Below are 16705 nucleotides of genomic sequence, written 5' to 3' on the forward strand. Positions count from 1 at the left end.
GACCAGACCAAGTGTTGGTGAGGCTTGGAAGCAACTGGAACTCTCACACGTGGCGGGTGGGAATATAAGATGGTACAAACACTTTGCAAAATAATTTGGCAATCTCTTTAAAAAGTTAAATATACACCTATCATATGATCCAATCATTCTTCTAAAATATTTACCCAAAATAATGAAAGTGTGCGTCCATACAAAGACTGGTACATGAACATTAATAGCAGTGTTACTTGTAATAAAATAAGTTTTGTTTCTACACACTGGAAACAGCCCAAATATTCATCGAGAGGTGAATGGATAAATAAACTATGGTATACCCATACAATGGAATGCTGCTCGGCTATCAAAACACAACATGGATGAATCTCAAAATAATTATGCTGAATGAAAGAAGCCAGACAAAACTGTATGGCTCCATTTATATAAAATTCTAGAGATGACAAATTAATGTGTAGTGACGGAAAGCAGATCAGTGGTTGCCTGGGGAATGGAGGGAGAGGGGTAGGTAGAAAGGGAAGGGAAGGAAGAGATCACAAAAGGACACAAGAAATCTTTGCAGGTGATGGTATGTTGATTATCTTGACTGGTGATGATTTCAAGCGTGTATATATGTGTCAAAACTACCATATTGACTTTAAACATGTGCCGTTTATTTGTATGTCAATGACGGCTCAATAAAGCTGTTACATAAGTAATTAACAAAATAGGAATTATATTGGTACAACTGGGTATCAGAGACTTTCCCTCATCTCTCATCTCTAAGTCCAGTTTCCCAGGAACCCAGAGGAGCCCCTGCCCTTCCTGAGACAGCTGTTTTTGCCTACGCTGTTTCAAACTTGGTTTCTGTTGTTTATGACCATAAATGTTCTGGGTTAGCATAGAGATAATACAATGCCTAGAGTGTTATCAGAACACAAGAAGGGGTTTGTCACCTCACCTTGGGGACTCAGAATTGGTCCAGGGGGTGGAAGTGGCACTCAGGAATAAGATGCCCAGAGAAGGGGACACTTCAGTTGATTTTTCAAGGAGTTGGGATCAAGGTAGAAGAGACCACAAAGGTTCCCAGGCAGAAGGAGCAGCATGAACAAAGCCAAGGAGGACAGGAGATAGGACACGAGGTATGTGCTTGGAGGGAGCTAGGTGTTCTGGAATTTGTGTTGAGATAAGGGCTGGTGAGAAACAGACAGGAAAAGTCAGCAGAAAGCAGCTCATGCCTTGTTAGAGAGCCCACACTTAACCGTGGTGGTAATGGGGAGCCATAGAAAAGTTTTGAGCAGTCAAGTGCCGTGGACAGATTTTTGTTTAATGGAGATCTCTCTGGGACTCGGAGAAGCAGGTGGACCAGGGAGGGGTCATTGCCACAGTTGAGAGTTGACTCAGTGTCACCCAGGTGCGGACACCTGGGGGTGATGACCAGCAGGAAGTCAGGGTCAGGAGTCTGGTTCTCAGAACGACATCTCCCTTGGAGACATAGAGCTGGGGTGGTCACCATGTCGATGGCCATGGCTTGGGAAGACCGAGAGGTTGGGAGAGCCCCGCCAAAGTCTGAGGACCTCCAACCCACCATTTCAGGGGCTGGTAGAGCCTGGGGCACCTACAAAAGCAGCGGAGAGAAGAAAATGTCAGCGCCACGTGGCCACGTGAGCAGAGCCCAGAGCAGGTTGTCATGGAAACTGAGCTAGTGAAGCGTTTCTAGGAGAGCAGGATCAGCAGGACCAAATGTAGCAGAAAATTCCAAACCGACGAAGGCTGAAAATTTTCTTTTGATTTGGCAATTAGTAGAACATTGATGAGCTTAACGAGCAATTTCGGGAGATCGTGGACCAGCGAGGGGGTGGAGTTGGAGAGAGATTTAGGAGGTAAAATGGACCAGAGTTGGTGATGGGGTGCTTCTTGGAGGAGGAGGAAGAAGAGGAGGAGGAGGAGGGGGAGGGCAGTGTTAAGCAAGACCCCCAGTTTTCTGCTGTTCCGGAGAAGGGACTGGATGACAGTGGGGAACGCTACAGAAAGATCGGGTTTGCAAGAGGACGATCAGGAGTTCTGTTTGGGATGTTTTTATCTAACAAACACATTTTTGCTTTGACACTGTGCCAGACATTGTCCTAAGAGCTTTACTTACATAAATTCATTTATACTTATAATTATCCCGTAAGGGAGCTACTGCCTCATTTCTTGCCATTTGCACATAAAGAAACAACGAGAAACTTGCCCATAGCAAGGAAGGAGCAGAGTACAGATTTGAAGCCAGGTGAACCGGACAGGTTGGTATGAAGTCCCTGAGATAAACAAATGGGGGTGTCAGGGGGGCAGGTGGACCCAGGCTCCACGGCTTGGGTGGAAGGTTCTAGTTGGAGGTGTAAGAGCAGTCACTGAGCAGGGAAGGACCCTGACTTACCTCACGCCAGTGAGGGGTTCATGCTGAGGGTCACCGGGTCCAGGTTGGGGCTGAAGTTTCAGGGATGAGTGACCCCATCGGAGTGGGTCCAGGCGAAGGCCCAGCACTCAGGGCCCACTAGGGAGACTGCAAAGACAGGGCCAGAAGGCAGATGTGTCACTCCAGGGGGAGGCCAGTGGCAGGCCTTGTTCAGAGAGGTCAGGGGAGGTGACTGGGCCATGGACGCCTTTGAGAATCTTTGCCAAAGCAGTCTCGGGGAAAGAAATAGGAACCCCAGAAAAGGAGGCATCCACGGGTCTAGCTATGAAGGACAAAGGGAGGAGGGGTGCTCCCAGGGGAGAGAGAATGGTCCAGAAAGGTATTATTTTTTTTAATGGAAACTTTTTTAATTAAAAAATTTTCATTAGAGGGGCACCTGGGTGGCTCAGTTGGTGAAGCGTCTGACTTCAGCTCAGGTCATGATCTCACGGTCCATGGGTTTGAGCCCCACGTCCGGCTCTGTGCTAACAGCTGGCGACCTGAAGCCTGTTTCAGATTCTGTGTCTCCCCCTCTCTCTGCCCCTCCCTCCCTCTCCGCCCCTCTCTCGCTTGCACTCTTTCTCTCTCAAAAATAAATAAACAGTAAAAAAAATTTTTTTCATTAGAAAATGCATTCAAATGGTTCAAAATTCAAAACCACCCAAAGAATGCCCGGTGAAAAGTCTCCCTCCCTCCCTTCTCCCCCGTCCCCTAGGTCCCCTTCTTGAAGGCAACCAGCATAGCCTCCCAGAGACAGAAGATATAAATTCACAATGTGGGATTCTGTAAATACACAGAAACTGAGTTTCAGGACATTGAAGCTCTTTGGGGAAGAACGCCTTGCTGGGCGAGTGACGGAAGAGAGGGACACACAGCTGGAGGCGCAGGGGTCCCGAGGGGCGGTGGGAAAATGAGTTTTGGGCAAGAACCCGTGTTTCATTGCATGGAACAAAATTATATCGTTCTCCTGCTCCCCAGTACCGTGAGCTCGGGGTTCTCCTGGGCCCTCTCGGCCCCAGGGCCCTGGTGGCAGCTTCCGTGCTCGGGACTCTGTGCTGCCCCACAGCTGGAACCAGTGGCCTGTGAGTCACCTTCTGCACCTGGCAAGTGCGTGAATCCCCGTGGCTGCTGAAGAAACCTTTCCCGACTCGAAAGGAAATGTCTGAAAGGCAGCTCAATCTTTTTATTTATTTATTTATTTATTTATTTTTAATTATTGAAACCAACTGGAGGGTCAAGGAGACATGAGCGGAGCCTCTAGGGCTGAGGGAAGGGCGGCAGAGACTGGGGGCGGGGGGGGGGGGGAGTGTGGGGGTAGGGCCAGAAGGTTCCTGAATCCTGGCTGCCTGTGGCATCATCAGGAAGTGAAGCTGCGTGCAGCAGGGCCACCATTCCCAGGGCCGCTGGGGCCCCTCTCGCAGTTGGTAAGGGGAGTTCGTCCCTGCTTGCCTCTGAGAGGAAGGCCAAGGGGTTATGGGCCAGGCCCAGGGTCGCTGTGTTCCCCAGTGCCTTTCCCCCACCTCATTCTGTGACTCCAGGCAGATGGCCTTCCTCTCTGGGCCTGGGTCTCTCTGGCTGTAGAAATGGAGGGAGGGGGTCAAGGGAGAGCTTGCATGGGACGACCTATCCTTGCTTCCACCATTGATCACGCCTTGATCACGGTGGACTCTCAGGGTCTGTGGCCCTCCTTCCCTGTCTGTATTGATTCCCCTACAGCCACCCAAGACCTAGGCCTGAAGGTCTGTATCGATTCCCCTACAGCCACCCAAGACCTAGGCTCACCATCCGTGGGCCTGAAGGGACCCCACTGTCACACCAGCATCATGGATCCAGAGCAGGGGGGCTCACGAGGTCAGTGGCCACACCTGAAGACAAGCTTCTAGTAAGTTGGAGGAGTCGGGGCTGGGCCCTGGGGTCCACCTGAGCCCTGGGTGGTCCATCCTCGGGGAGCCAGGTAGAGGTCACCAGGTCACAAGTCCACAGGTAGGCTATACACAGGCTCCCACGCAGGGGGAGCTCTGGCCGGTGCAGTCCCTACTGCCTTCACGACGCCTGGTCTCTTGTTCCTGCTGCTTTGGAAAGTGGCCTTTGAGAGCCTGGTTAAGTGCTATGGCCCCTGAGAAGGGGACACTTGGGAAACTGCTATGAGGCACTAACACTCCTTAAGTACATTTTAAATTGAAAGTTAATATGTATATGGGGTGACTGCCTCAGGTTTTCCCCTACCCCCAGAGACCACCCATCACCTGGCTGTTACGAATCCTTGAGGTCTTACTGGGGCTGAGTGGAGGAGAGGGACGAGGGGTGCACAGAAGAATCCACCCACCAGATGTAGAGGTGCGGGATGGGGAGCAATGGGGTGCTTGTGCCCGGGCTCCTGCCTGGAACAGCTGGTGAGTGTTTGTAGCATCCCTATGAGGGCAATCTGTAAAGAGCATTCTCGATGGGAGACAACTGGTTGGGTTTAGGACACACTGGGTCTGGGGATGCCCAAAGGACAGGCAGGAGGTTGCCTGGCACAGCAGACTGGCCAGGTACGTCTCGCCAGGTACAAATGCACCTTCAACCTTCCCTGTCTCTCTAGAAGCTTCCCCCCCGCACGGTCCCAGCAACTATCCTGTACATTCTCCGTTTTCCACAAGACACTGACCTCCTCCCCACCCGGCCCCCTTCCCACCACATGTCCGGCCCCTGCTCCAGGGTGGGCACAATCTTGCCTTAGACCCCAGGGAAGCGGGAAATGTCCCTCCACCCAATATCAGCAGGACTGTATTTCCCAAAGCTCCAACTCTGCCCCGCACCAACCTTCCCTGAGCTCAGCCCTCCCTCCTGGATCTCCAAGCCCTCGCGCCCTTGGCAAAGGACCCCAATCCCGTCCAAATCTGCTCGAGAGCATGCTCCTGGGCCCCATGCCCCACCAGCTCCTGCCTCTCTCGACGTCATGGCAAATTTCCCATTTGCTCCCCAGGCCCACGCCCACTGGGACCTTGAGACCATCCTCGGCCAGGTCCCCGTAAACTCAATGCCACCTCCCAGCTCCCAATGACACCCCAGCACTGTGTCTCAGTGCGGTTGGTACCGTCGACAACTGCCCCATCTACGACCTCGTCTCCGTCCCTGATGTCACCCTCTCCCGTTTCCCCTCCCCACTCCACCTCTCAGTTGCTCCCTCTCCAGGGCCCTGATGGGATTTCTCCTCAATCTGCCCTTAAATGCCGAAGTCCCTCAAAGTGCCCCAGAGGCCCTGCCTCTCCTCACTCACACCCTCTCCACCCTTTGCTGTAACTGCCATCTGTATGCTGTTGCCTCTGTCTCCAAAGGTCCAGCCCAGCACTGGACTCTATACCCATATGACAGCACCCACCCGGCAGCTCACCATCTTACTCGAGCTAAAATGTCGAAGTGGTTTTCTCTCACCTCCCCAAGCAATTGGAACCAAGTCAAGAGTGTTCAGTTTTGCTGATACATTTCTGAGACCCACTCTCTCATTTGCATCCCCACTGCCTCCCGGGTCCGGGGGCTATTCTCACTCTGCCCGTGACTGGGATAACTTCTGACCTCTTCTGCCCAGGTCCACTCTTGCTGAAAACAATCTCTACTGCCTAGAACATTCAGTGGTTCCCCAAGCCCTTGGAATAAAACCCATAATGCATAATTCTGCCCTCTGCCCTCTTTTCTAACCTCATCGCCTACCACTCTGTCCTCTGCTCACTACACTCCAACCACAAAAGTCCATTCGTCCCTCACACATCATGCACTCCCTGCCTCAGGTCCTTTGCACGTGCAGTTGCTGCTGTTCGAACGTACTTCCCACTTGCACATGACTCCCTCTGCTTCAGCTAGCTAATGCCTAACACAGCTTGGTCTTAGCCCAAACATCACTCCTGAGCGCAGTCTTCCCTGAAGACCATCACACTCTCATAGCAAGCACCTGCTCTGTCTCCCTTGTAGCTTACTTTTTGTGAGATTACTTGTTAATATGGGTCTTTCGCCTGCAGAGGGGATGCTCCGTGAAGACAGGAACTGGGGCTGTTCCGTTCCCAGCACAGATTCTCACTAAATATTTGTGGATTGGCTAAAAGTATCCAAGCAGAGATGTTAACTGACAGAACCTGTGCACCAGGCACCAGGGATATGGGAGAAGATGCCGAAAGCCCTTTAGTAGGTAGAGGAGACAGACAACAGACAGGTGCACGGATGATTCCATCCTTGGCATTCAGTGCTCATCAGTGTGATGGCAGGAATGCAGGGTGAGGGCAAAAGGCTCCAGGGTGACCAGAGCCTCTCTTTGCTGTGGCGTGGGGGCAGGACTAGGCTCCTTAGGTAGGATAGTCAGGGAAGGCCTCTCTGAGGAGGTGACGTCGTCCTATCAGAGACCTGAGTCACTTGAGAGAGCCATGTGAGGAGAGAGAAGGAAGAGAGCCACATGAGGAGGGGGAGGAGGCATGCCAGGCAGAGGGCAGATATTCATTTGCTGCTCTAACTAGCACCACAAATTTAAACAATGGAAATCCATTGGTGCACAGTTCTGGAGGCCAGAGGTCCAAAGTCAAGTGGTCAGCAGGGTTCATTCTTTCTGAAGGCTGTAGGGAGAATCTGTCCCAGGCCCCTCTCCTAATTTCCAGGGATTTGCTGGCAAGCTGTGGTGTTCCTCGGTCTGTAGATGCAATCCCCTGACCTTCACCTTCATCCTCCTGTGTTCTTCCCATGTGAGTGTGTGTCCAAATGTCTCCTTCTTGTAGGAGCACCAGTTATACTGGGTCAGGGGCCCACCCGACGCCAATACGACCCCATCTTAACTCATTACATCTGCAGTGACCCTATTGCCAAATGAGGCCACATTCAGAGCTACTGGGGTTGTGAGTGTAATATATGTATCTAGGGGGACACATTTAACCCATCACTGAGAGCCTCTAGAGGAAGGGCCTGGTAGGAGGAACGGCAGACAGCGTGGCTGCAACAGAGAGCGAGGGGCAGGGAGCAGCTGGATGGAGGCGGGACAGGCAGGCACCTCACACAAGTCCTTGCTGGAGTTTATTCCAAGTGCAGTGGGGAGTGCGGCGGGTCTGAGGTATGACTCCCGTTTGCAAACATCCTTCTGGCTGCCATGTGGAGACTCCTTGGCACCGAGTGAGTCTGGATGTGGGAGCCCTTTGAACCTGAGAGGTGAGGAGGCCCATCAAGAGTGCAGTGGGAGACCAGACAGTGTTCCAGAAAGGACAGGCTCCACACGTACACTGGATGAGCCAGAGGGCCAGCGGGATTTCTGGAGCCAGCAGCTCCAAGGACCCAGAAAGGCCGAGCCCTCTGTGTGCACCCAGGTCTGGAGGGGACTGAGAAGCGTCTGGTGTGGTCGGTAGCCAGGGGGCTTTGGTGGTCTGGTCTGCGGCTCAGAGACCAAACTGACCCCTGAACTCCAGGCTGGGAAAGAAGGGACCATCCAGGAAGCTGAGGACCCCCGAAGAGAGGAAGCGGGGGGCTAACTGGGCCTGGGGCTCAAGAAGAGAAGCCCCGCAAGGAGACTGGGACGGTCCAGATGGGGGGTGGGGGAGAACAGGAGAGGACGGGGCTGCCACGCGAGGAAGGAGGGCATTCCAGCAGGTGGAAGCTGTCACCCGTGGGCTGTGAGCACTAAGGTTGGATGGAGACGAGGACAGACTGGGCCCCTGGGCTTGGTGACTGGAAAGCTTTGGGGGCCCTCCACCAGAAGAGCTGGTGGAGAGGGAGGCCGGTGCACAGAGGCTGGAAAGCCACCCGAGAGGAGAAAGGAAGGAGAGAGAGGAGGGAGGCATCTGAGTACGTTAGTTCTCTGAGGGGAGGCAGCAGGGACAAGGAGCAAGTACAAGTGTGACAACTAGTGACCAGATGAGGCCAAGGGTGCAGACGGACGCGCGGTAGGGTACACAGGGCTTAATTCAACCGCCTGCCTTTCCGGGGTAAACCGATCTCTCCTGTGTCCCCCCCCCCCCCCCCCCCCCCCCCCGGCGGGTGACAGCGATGCACGTAGGCACGAGTCTCGTGCTGCCTCCGGGCCGGGAGGGTGTATGGCCTATCTTCTATTCCCTAGGCCACTTGCAATCGTAAGTAAAGTTGACGAGCGCCGAACACAAGCCATACAGCGCACGAGTCTGAAGTGTCCAGCTCGGTGATTAATTACGCCCACACCCAGGTAACCGGCCCCCAGATCAAGATACACAGCAATTTCATCCTCCTGGAAGGCTCTGTGGCTCCCCCTCCCAGTTAGCACCCCCACCTTCCAGAAGTGATTACAACCCTGACGTCCGTCACCCACGAGGGGTTGCGCGCGTTCTTGAACGTCGCGTGAATGGAACCCGCGTGTTCCCTGTGTCTGGCTTCTTTCACGGAACGTCTGCGTGCACGTGTAGGGCAGACCGTCGCACTACCTTCCGCTGAGGGCCTTCCCAGCAGTAACTGGGCCAGAGGGCAGGCGTAGGCTTCACTTTTACAGATGCTGCCAAACAGTTTCCACACTGATCGTGCCAATTTACACCCAACAAGGTAGGTTTTATTAAAAGTTAGGCGTACTGGGGTGCCTGGGTAACTCAGTCGGTTAAGCGTCTGACTCTTGGTTTCCTGGGTTCAAGCCCCGCCTCGGGCTCTGTGCTGGCAGCATGGAGCCTGCTTGGGATTCTTTCCCTCCCTCTCTCTTTGCCTTTCCCCTGCTCGTGCTTTGTCTCTCTCAAAATAAATAAATAAATAAACTCAAAAAAAAATTTTTTTTAAAAGTCAGGTTATTGAGGTATGATTTACATGCAATGACATTCACTGTCTTTTGGGTACAGTTTTGACAAATGCATATTATTGCATAGTCCTTCACCATAATTGAGATAAAAAACATTTCTTTTTTTTTTTAATGTTTTATTTATTTTTGAGAGAGAGAGAGAGAGAGGAAAGCATGGGGTGGGGCAGGAAGGAGAGGGAGACAGAGGCTCCAAAGCAGGCTTTGCGTGGACAGCAGTGAGCCTAATGTGGGGCTCGAACTCACGGACCGTGAGATCATGACCGGAGCCGAGTTCGGACGCTCAACCGACTGAGCCACCCAGGCGCCCCAAAAACATTTCTATCCCTGCAGAACATTCACTCACGCACCACCAGCCGCCGCGGATCTGGTCTCTGTCCCTACACTTTTGCCTTTTCCAGAATGTCATAGAAATGGAATCACAGAGTATTTGGGGTCTGGCTTCTTTCACTTAAGACAATGCATTTGAGATTCTCCCATGCTATTGTTTCAGTATTTGTCCCTTTTTATTGCTGAGAACTGTCCCACTCTGTGGATGTGCCACATTTTTTTTTTTTATTGTAGCGTTTAATCTCTATTAGTTGAAGGACATGTGGGTTGTTTCCAGTTTGGGGCAATTTGTGGATAAAATTGTTCTAAACACCCAACAAAAGTTTTCGTTTCTCTAGTTAAATGCCCAAGACAGGGATTATATATTCTACAGTTTAACTCGACCTGGAGCTGTCCAATTTTTTTTTTTTTTTTTTAATTTATTTTGAGAGAGAGAAAACATGAGAGCAGGGCAGGGGGAGAAAGAGAGGGAGGGAGGATCCCAAGCAGCCTCTGCACTATCAGCACAGAGCCTGACACGGGGCTTGAACTCATGAACCATGAGACCATGACCTGAGCCGAAACCAAGAATCAGACAACCGACTGAACCACCCAGGCACCCCGAACTGTCAAACGGTTTTAAAGACTATACCATTTCACACTCCCACTGGCCACGTGTGAGCGTTCCCGTAGCTCTCATCCCTGACAGCACCTCATATTATTTTGTTTTGTTGTCATTTTAGCCCCTCTGGTGAGTATGGAGTGGCTCAGGTACTATGCCCATGTTTTATCCAGTCGATGGGAGGGTTTTGAGTAGAGGAAGGGCACAGTCAGGTGTGTGCGTGGAGGGCTGGCTAGAGGGGACCAGAGTGGATGAGCCTGTGCCCTGGGGTCTGGGAGGAACCCGGTGCATTGTGACAAGGCCACCCTAGGGGTGGCCCTGAGGTTCCAGAGAGTGAGAGAATATGAATAGGTTCCAAGGGGGTTCAGGAGGAGCTGCAGTCCGTGGCCGTTGTGTTCACTGCTGACTTAGATCGGGGTCCAGAGAGGCAGTCCATGGGACCAGGATTTGGGTACCAGTGGTTGCTTTATAAAGGAAGTCATTCCAAGACAAACAGGCAAGGGAGTGGGGAAGCGGGACGGGAAAGAGGGAGAAGGCGGAGAGGTCCCACAGAGGGTAGCCCCAGCTTGAGCCCACAGGGAGCTCTGGAGGGTCAGGCGCCGCTGAGTTGTCCCTCGTGGAAGCGAGGAAGCTGGGCTTGCACACCCCTCCACCAGTCAGCATCGGCGAAGGGATCTAGGGGCGCATGGCGGGGTTGGAGGGGGATGCCATGGTTCCCCACGTACTTCTGGCTCTCAAAACCTGTGGGGAAAGAAGGTCCTGGAGCCTAAGGATAGTCCACCATAAAACAACTTCAGGTGCTAGTTGTAGGAAACTAGACAGAGCAAAGATGGGATCCGGGGAGCACAGGAAGCTTGTTAAAAGGGAGCTGACAGGATGCAGACAGAACACCGCATTGTCCACCACCAGGGCCGTATCCCCGTGCCTAGAACGGTGCCTGACACCTAGTAGATGTTCAGTAAACCCTTGTTGACCGTAGGACTGGCAGAAGCCACCGAGACAGGACGCTCAAGAGTGGTTCGGTAGGAAAGCCGGAGTTTGGTTTGGGGCCTGATGCCTCCAGGGTGGTGATGGGTAACGGGTCTGGCATCCAGGAGGGGGGCCCCCGGAAGCGGGAGGAAAGGGAGGAGGGAGGAGGAGGGAGGGCAAGTCTTGGAGGCTCAGGGTCCAGGGAAGAGGAGCCACCGGAGGTGAGAAGAAGGTGCCCAGAGACGGGGAGGGAGCCCGGAGAAACATACTGGAGGAAGAAAGGTGGTCAGCGAGCCCCGACTCTGCCAAGCTGGAGCTACTGGCAGTGACCCATGGAACACCCTGATGTCTTTGGCCGGGGAGGCTGCGGTTGCCCAGAGGGCCTGGAATAAGACCAGCAGGGGCAGCCAGAGACGGGCCTGGGAAGGAGGGGGACTGTGGGCAGAAGGGGCCAGAGGAGAAAGGGAGGGTGTTTTAAGAAAGAAGAAACAGGCTGGGGAGGGGGGGGGTGGTACCCACGTTGACAGGATCCAGGCCGAGTGGAAGGATTAGATTTAAACAATACCCCAGTGTTGGGCTGAGCTGCCTGAGGTGAATTAATTAAGTCCTCAGCGGGTAACTCTATCCCCGTGTCCTGGGTGAACCTCATGGGGTCCCGAACCGTTCCCGGGGAGGGCGGGGTTGCATCCTGCCCGGGGTCCCCAGCAGTCGTTCCACTTAACTGTGGCCGGTGTCGTAAGCCCCCAAGAGGGCGAGTGGGCAGGCGAGACTCCGTGAGCCTTTCGGAAGCCAGCTCGGGGGACGGAAAGTGAGGATGGGAGCAGGGATGGGGAGAGCTTGATGTAGGAGCTTGCCCGGGGAGGAGAAGGGAGGGAGGTGGAGGCAGAGGTGGTGGGTTGGGAGCAGTTGAGAATTGTTATGGGCAGAGAAAAAAGAGCCAGCAGAGAGGGAGAAATCAGAGGAAGGAGAAGAAGCAGGGGGAGGGGGGGGGAGGCCCACGAGGAGACGGGCAAGGGACAGCTGGCTGGCCTTAGACGTGAGAAGGTGCTGGCAGATCTCTCTGGAGCCGGGAGGGGGGCAGTGGCGGGAGCCAGTGCCCCACAAAGGCCTCTGTTTTCTCTATTGAGCGGGGCCCAGGTTGCCTGCCTGGCCCAGGGGAACGGGGGGCGCAGTGGGGAGGGGGCTCGGGCAGAACCACTGCTGCAGGACGGAAAGGGAAAGGGTTTGGGGACCACTCAAGGGGCCGCCGAGCTGCATTTAAGACCCAGCTGAGGCTGAAGACAATTAGTCTGTGTTGGCGCGAATCAGCGTGGTGATGTGATTTTTGCCTGCCGCACTTGGCCCAGAGGAGGAATGGAGAAAACAGATGGTTTTCTTAGCTCCTGCTCATCTACCATCTCGCTTAGTCTGCCCAGCAAAGCCGGCCTCCTCGGACGTACAGATGAAGAAACTGAGGCCCAGGGAGGGGAGACCACACGCCCAGGTGTTGTAACAAGTAAGCGGCAGCTGGACTTTCTGCCTGGGGAACCCCAGTGACCCTGCAAACCTCTGCCGGCACACCCTGTGAAGGGCATCATGGCAGCTCCCAGTCCTCCACCCCAGATCCGTACGGAGCCCGCTGCCTTGTGTTCCCAGAACTGCTCGGTTCACCTACTCACTAAAACCTCACCAAGGGGGACCAGGAGGAAACGGAGGCTCAAATTTGGCACATGACCGGTCCAGGGTCACACAGCATTGTTAAGATGTCAGTTCTCCCCCAAAGTGATGTATAGACTCAACACAATTGCAGTCAAAATCCTAACTGGCTTTCGGTAGACGTTAACTAACTGACTCTAAAATGGATGTAGAAATGCAAAGAACTAGAACAGCCAAGACAATTTTGAGAAAGAAGAACAAAGTAGGAGGACCTGCGCTATCTAATTTCAAGACTTGCTAAAATCTACAGTCATCAAGACACTGTGATATTGGCCTGTGGATAAATGGAACATAATATAGAGTCCAGAAATAGAACCACATATATACAGTCAATTGATTTTTGACAAGGGGTCTGAGGCAATTCAATAAGGAAAGGATAGTTTTCCTCAAATGGTGTTGGAACAATTGGAAACCCATATGAAAAAAGTGAACCTCAGCCGTTACTTACCTCACACCATATCCAGAATATATAAAGAAGAGGTAAATACTGGGTTCAATACTCACACTTTTTTTAAGTGGCAACCATATGAACAGATACTTCACCACAGACGATACATGAATGACAGATAAGCATATGGAGAAATGCTCAACATCATTAGCTATTTAGCAGATGCTAACTAAAACCACAATGAGCTACCCCTGTGTACCCACTAGAACGGCTAAAATTAAAAAGACTGACAATATCAAATGTTGGCAATAATGTAGAGCAACTGGAACGCTCAGACATTGCTAGTGGGAGTCTACAATGGTACAACCACTTTGGAAAACGTTTTGGTGGCTTCTTATAAAGTTAGACATTCACTAACCATTCAGTCTAGCAATTTCTCTCCTATGTATTCACCCAAGATAAATGAAAGTGTATGTCCACCCAAAGACCAGCTCTCAAACATCATAACAGCTTTCTTCATAATCGCCTAAAAATGGGGGAAAAAAAACAAATGTTCACCAACATGCAAGAGGGCAAATACACTTTTATGTATTTACACAATGGAATAGTACTGAGTCATAAAAAAGGACAATCTGTTGATACATGCAACAACATGGATAAAACCCCAAAAACATCATGCTGAGCAAAATTAGCGAGAAGCAAAACAATGTGTACTACATGATTTCATTTATATGAAACACAGGGAAATGCAAATGTAACCTATAATGATGGAAAAGAGATTACTGGTTACTTGAGGCAGGGAATATGAAGATTGGTTGTAAAGAGACATTGAGGGAAGTTTCTGGGGGATGGAACGTTCTATATCTTGATTGTAGTGGTGGATACATTGCTGTAGAGTTTGTCAAAACTCATCGAAATGTACACTTAAAATGTGTGCATTTCACTCTATGTAAGTTGCACCATGATGATTTTAAAATATTATTAAATTTGTCATCATGAGAAAAATTAGAACATTGTGGACTTCCCTTATACTTACTTTATAGTTTATTGGCTGTTTTCATTTATTGTTGAGGTAGAAAAGCCATAATCTTGGAGCCTCTGAAGACCTTAATCCAGCCCTGGAGGGCCAGTCAGGGCCAGATACCCAAGGGTCTTGAATGCCAAGTGTAGTGGTTTTAAGATATGTCTATAAATTCTTTTACACTCCTCCCTTCAAGAGGCAGAGCCTAATTCCCCTCTCCTGAATGTGGATTAGACTCAGTGACTTGCTTCTTACAATAGAATAAAGCATGGGGCACCTGGGTGGCTCGGTCGGTTAAGTGTCTGACTCCGGCTCAGGTCATGATCTCACAGTTTGTGAGTTTGAGCCCCACGTGGGGCTCTGTGCTGACAGCTCAGAGCCTGGAGCCTGCTTCAGATTCTGTGTCTCCCTCTCTGCCCTTCCCTCCACCCCTCCCTTGCTCGCACTCTGTGTCTCTCACTCAAAAATAAACATTGAAAAAAATTAAAAAAAAAAACAATAGAATAAAGCAGAAATGATGTACAGGATTTTGAGGACTGGGTCATAAAAAGCATTGCAGCTCTTCTCTCCCCCTCTCTCTCTCTCCCTCTCTCCCTCTCCCCTCTCTCCTTCCCTCTCCTCATTGCCTCTGGGGGAAACCAGCTGCCATGTCCTGAGACACTTCAGGAGCCCTCTGGAGAGCCCACATGGTGAGGAACTGGGGCCTCCTGCCAATAGTCATGTCAGTGCGCCATCTTGGAAGCAGATTCTCCAGCCCCAGCCAAACCTTTAGTTCACCAGAGTCCCAGCCGTTAGCTTGACCACACCTCTCGGGAGAACCTGAGCCAGAACCACTCAACCAGCCTGCTCCGGGATTTCTGACCCTCAGAAACTGTGTGAGAGAATAAATACTTGTTGTGTTGTGCTGCTTAGTTTGGAGGTAATTTGTTATGTAGTAAAAGATATTACACCAAATTAAGAAGTTTGGGATTTCTCCTAGAGGCATAGAGAAATTGGAAGGTGTCAGAGGAAGGGAATGACACGGAGGTGGCTGAACTTAGGAAGAAGTCTCTTGGTCCCAGAGTGGAGAAGGGATTGGAGTCATGGGGTCCAGAGAACATTCAACAGAGGCAGATGTCTGGAGCTGGATCTCTATGCCAGTGGCTGAGTCGGGGAATTGCAGTCTGGGCAGAGGGAACAGCATGTGCCAAGGTAAGGAGGTCAAATGTTGCCAAGTGTCAGGGGCAATGGGTACATGTGGCAAATGAGATCGTTAGCCCAAGCGTGGATGGACAGTGAGACACTTAGGGCCTGGTCAGGCCTCCCCACCCCTTCCCACTCTAGCCTTGACCAGCACCAGCTGTGGCTCTAGGATGTGTTAGACACTTACAGAAACCCAGCTCAACTTAAATCCCCTGTGAGCCCCATAGTTGTGCTGGCCCCACCCTCACTGGGGATGCGGTAGTGAACACATAGACACAATTTCCTGCCCTCATCAAGTTTTCGTGTTCGTGGAGAGAGACAGGTAATGAGAAAAATTTTTAAATAAATAAATCCTGCAGAGGGTTAGGAAGGTAACAAGTTGGGGTGGTTGTGATTCTAAGTAAGGGGCCACCTACTTAGAATTCACTGAGAAGGTAACGTGAGCAAACTCGTGTGAAGTAAGCAAGTTAGCCACATGGATATCAGGGAAAACAGTATTCCCAGTAGAGGGAACAGCCAATGCAAAGGCCCTGACGTGAGTTAATCTTTGAGACAGAAATCAAAGTTCAGGTAGGCCGAAGGGGCTGTAAGTTGAGGGGCAGAGTACCTGAATGAAAAAAAAGTATGTAGAAAAATTATTCCAGAAATCTAGAGGGGGGTGGTCCCCTCGAGTCATTAGTAAATGCAAAGTTGTGCGTGTATAGGGTGAAACCCACAAGGCCAGGCAAAGAAAGACTGGGGAGTTTTAAGCTGAACAATTCCCAGAGGAATTGTTCACACAGAGTGAGCATGCCTACAAGCATTGACCAGCGAGCGCTTGAGTCCTTGATGACAATCTGGGTCCCTCACTCATCTCTTAGTATAAGAGATGGGACAAACTATCCCATGAGTGAAGATCACTGTGAACCCATCCTAAGAGAGCTTTAAAAATGAACCTCGGGGTGCCTGGGTGGCTCAGTTGGGTAAGCGTCCAACCTCGGCTCAGGACATGATCTTGCGGTTCATGAGTTTGAGCCCCGGGTCGGGCTCTGTGCTGACAGCTCAGAGCCTGCTTCAGATCCTCTGTCTCCCTGTCTCTCTGCTCCTCCCCCACTTGCGCTCTATCTCTCAAAAATAAATAAATGTTGAAAAAAAAAGTTTTTAAATAAAGATGAACCTCAAAACGTTCAAGGTAGTTAGCAAGTAATTTACTTGTATGTCAATTCACCAGCAATAGCATCACATTCACAATATCCAGCACCCAATAAAAAATTCCTAGACAGGACAAAAGAAACAGAAAAATATGACCCATAACTAGAAGAAAATTTCGTAAACAAAAAGAGATCCAAAAACAACAGAGATGGCATAAG

The sequence above is a fragment of the Leopardus geoffroyi genome, chromosome A3 (genome assembly GCF_018350155.1).
Source record: "Leopardus geoffroyi isolate Oge1 chromosome A3, O.geoffroyi_Oge1_pat1.0, whole genome shotgun sequence".
Taxonomy (NCBI): Eukaryota; Metazoa; Chordata; class Mammalia; order Carnivora; family Felidae; genus Leopardus; species Leopardus geoffroyi.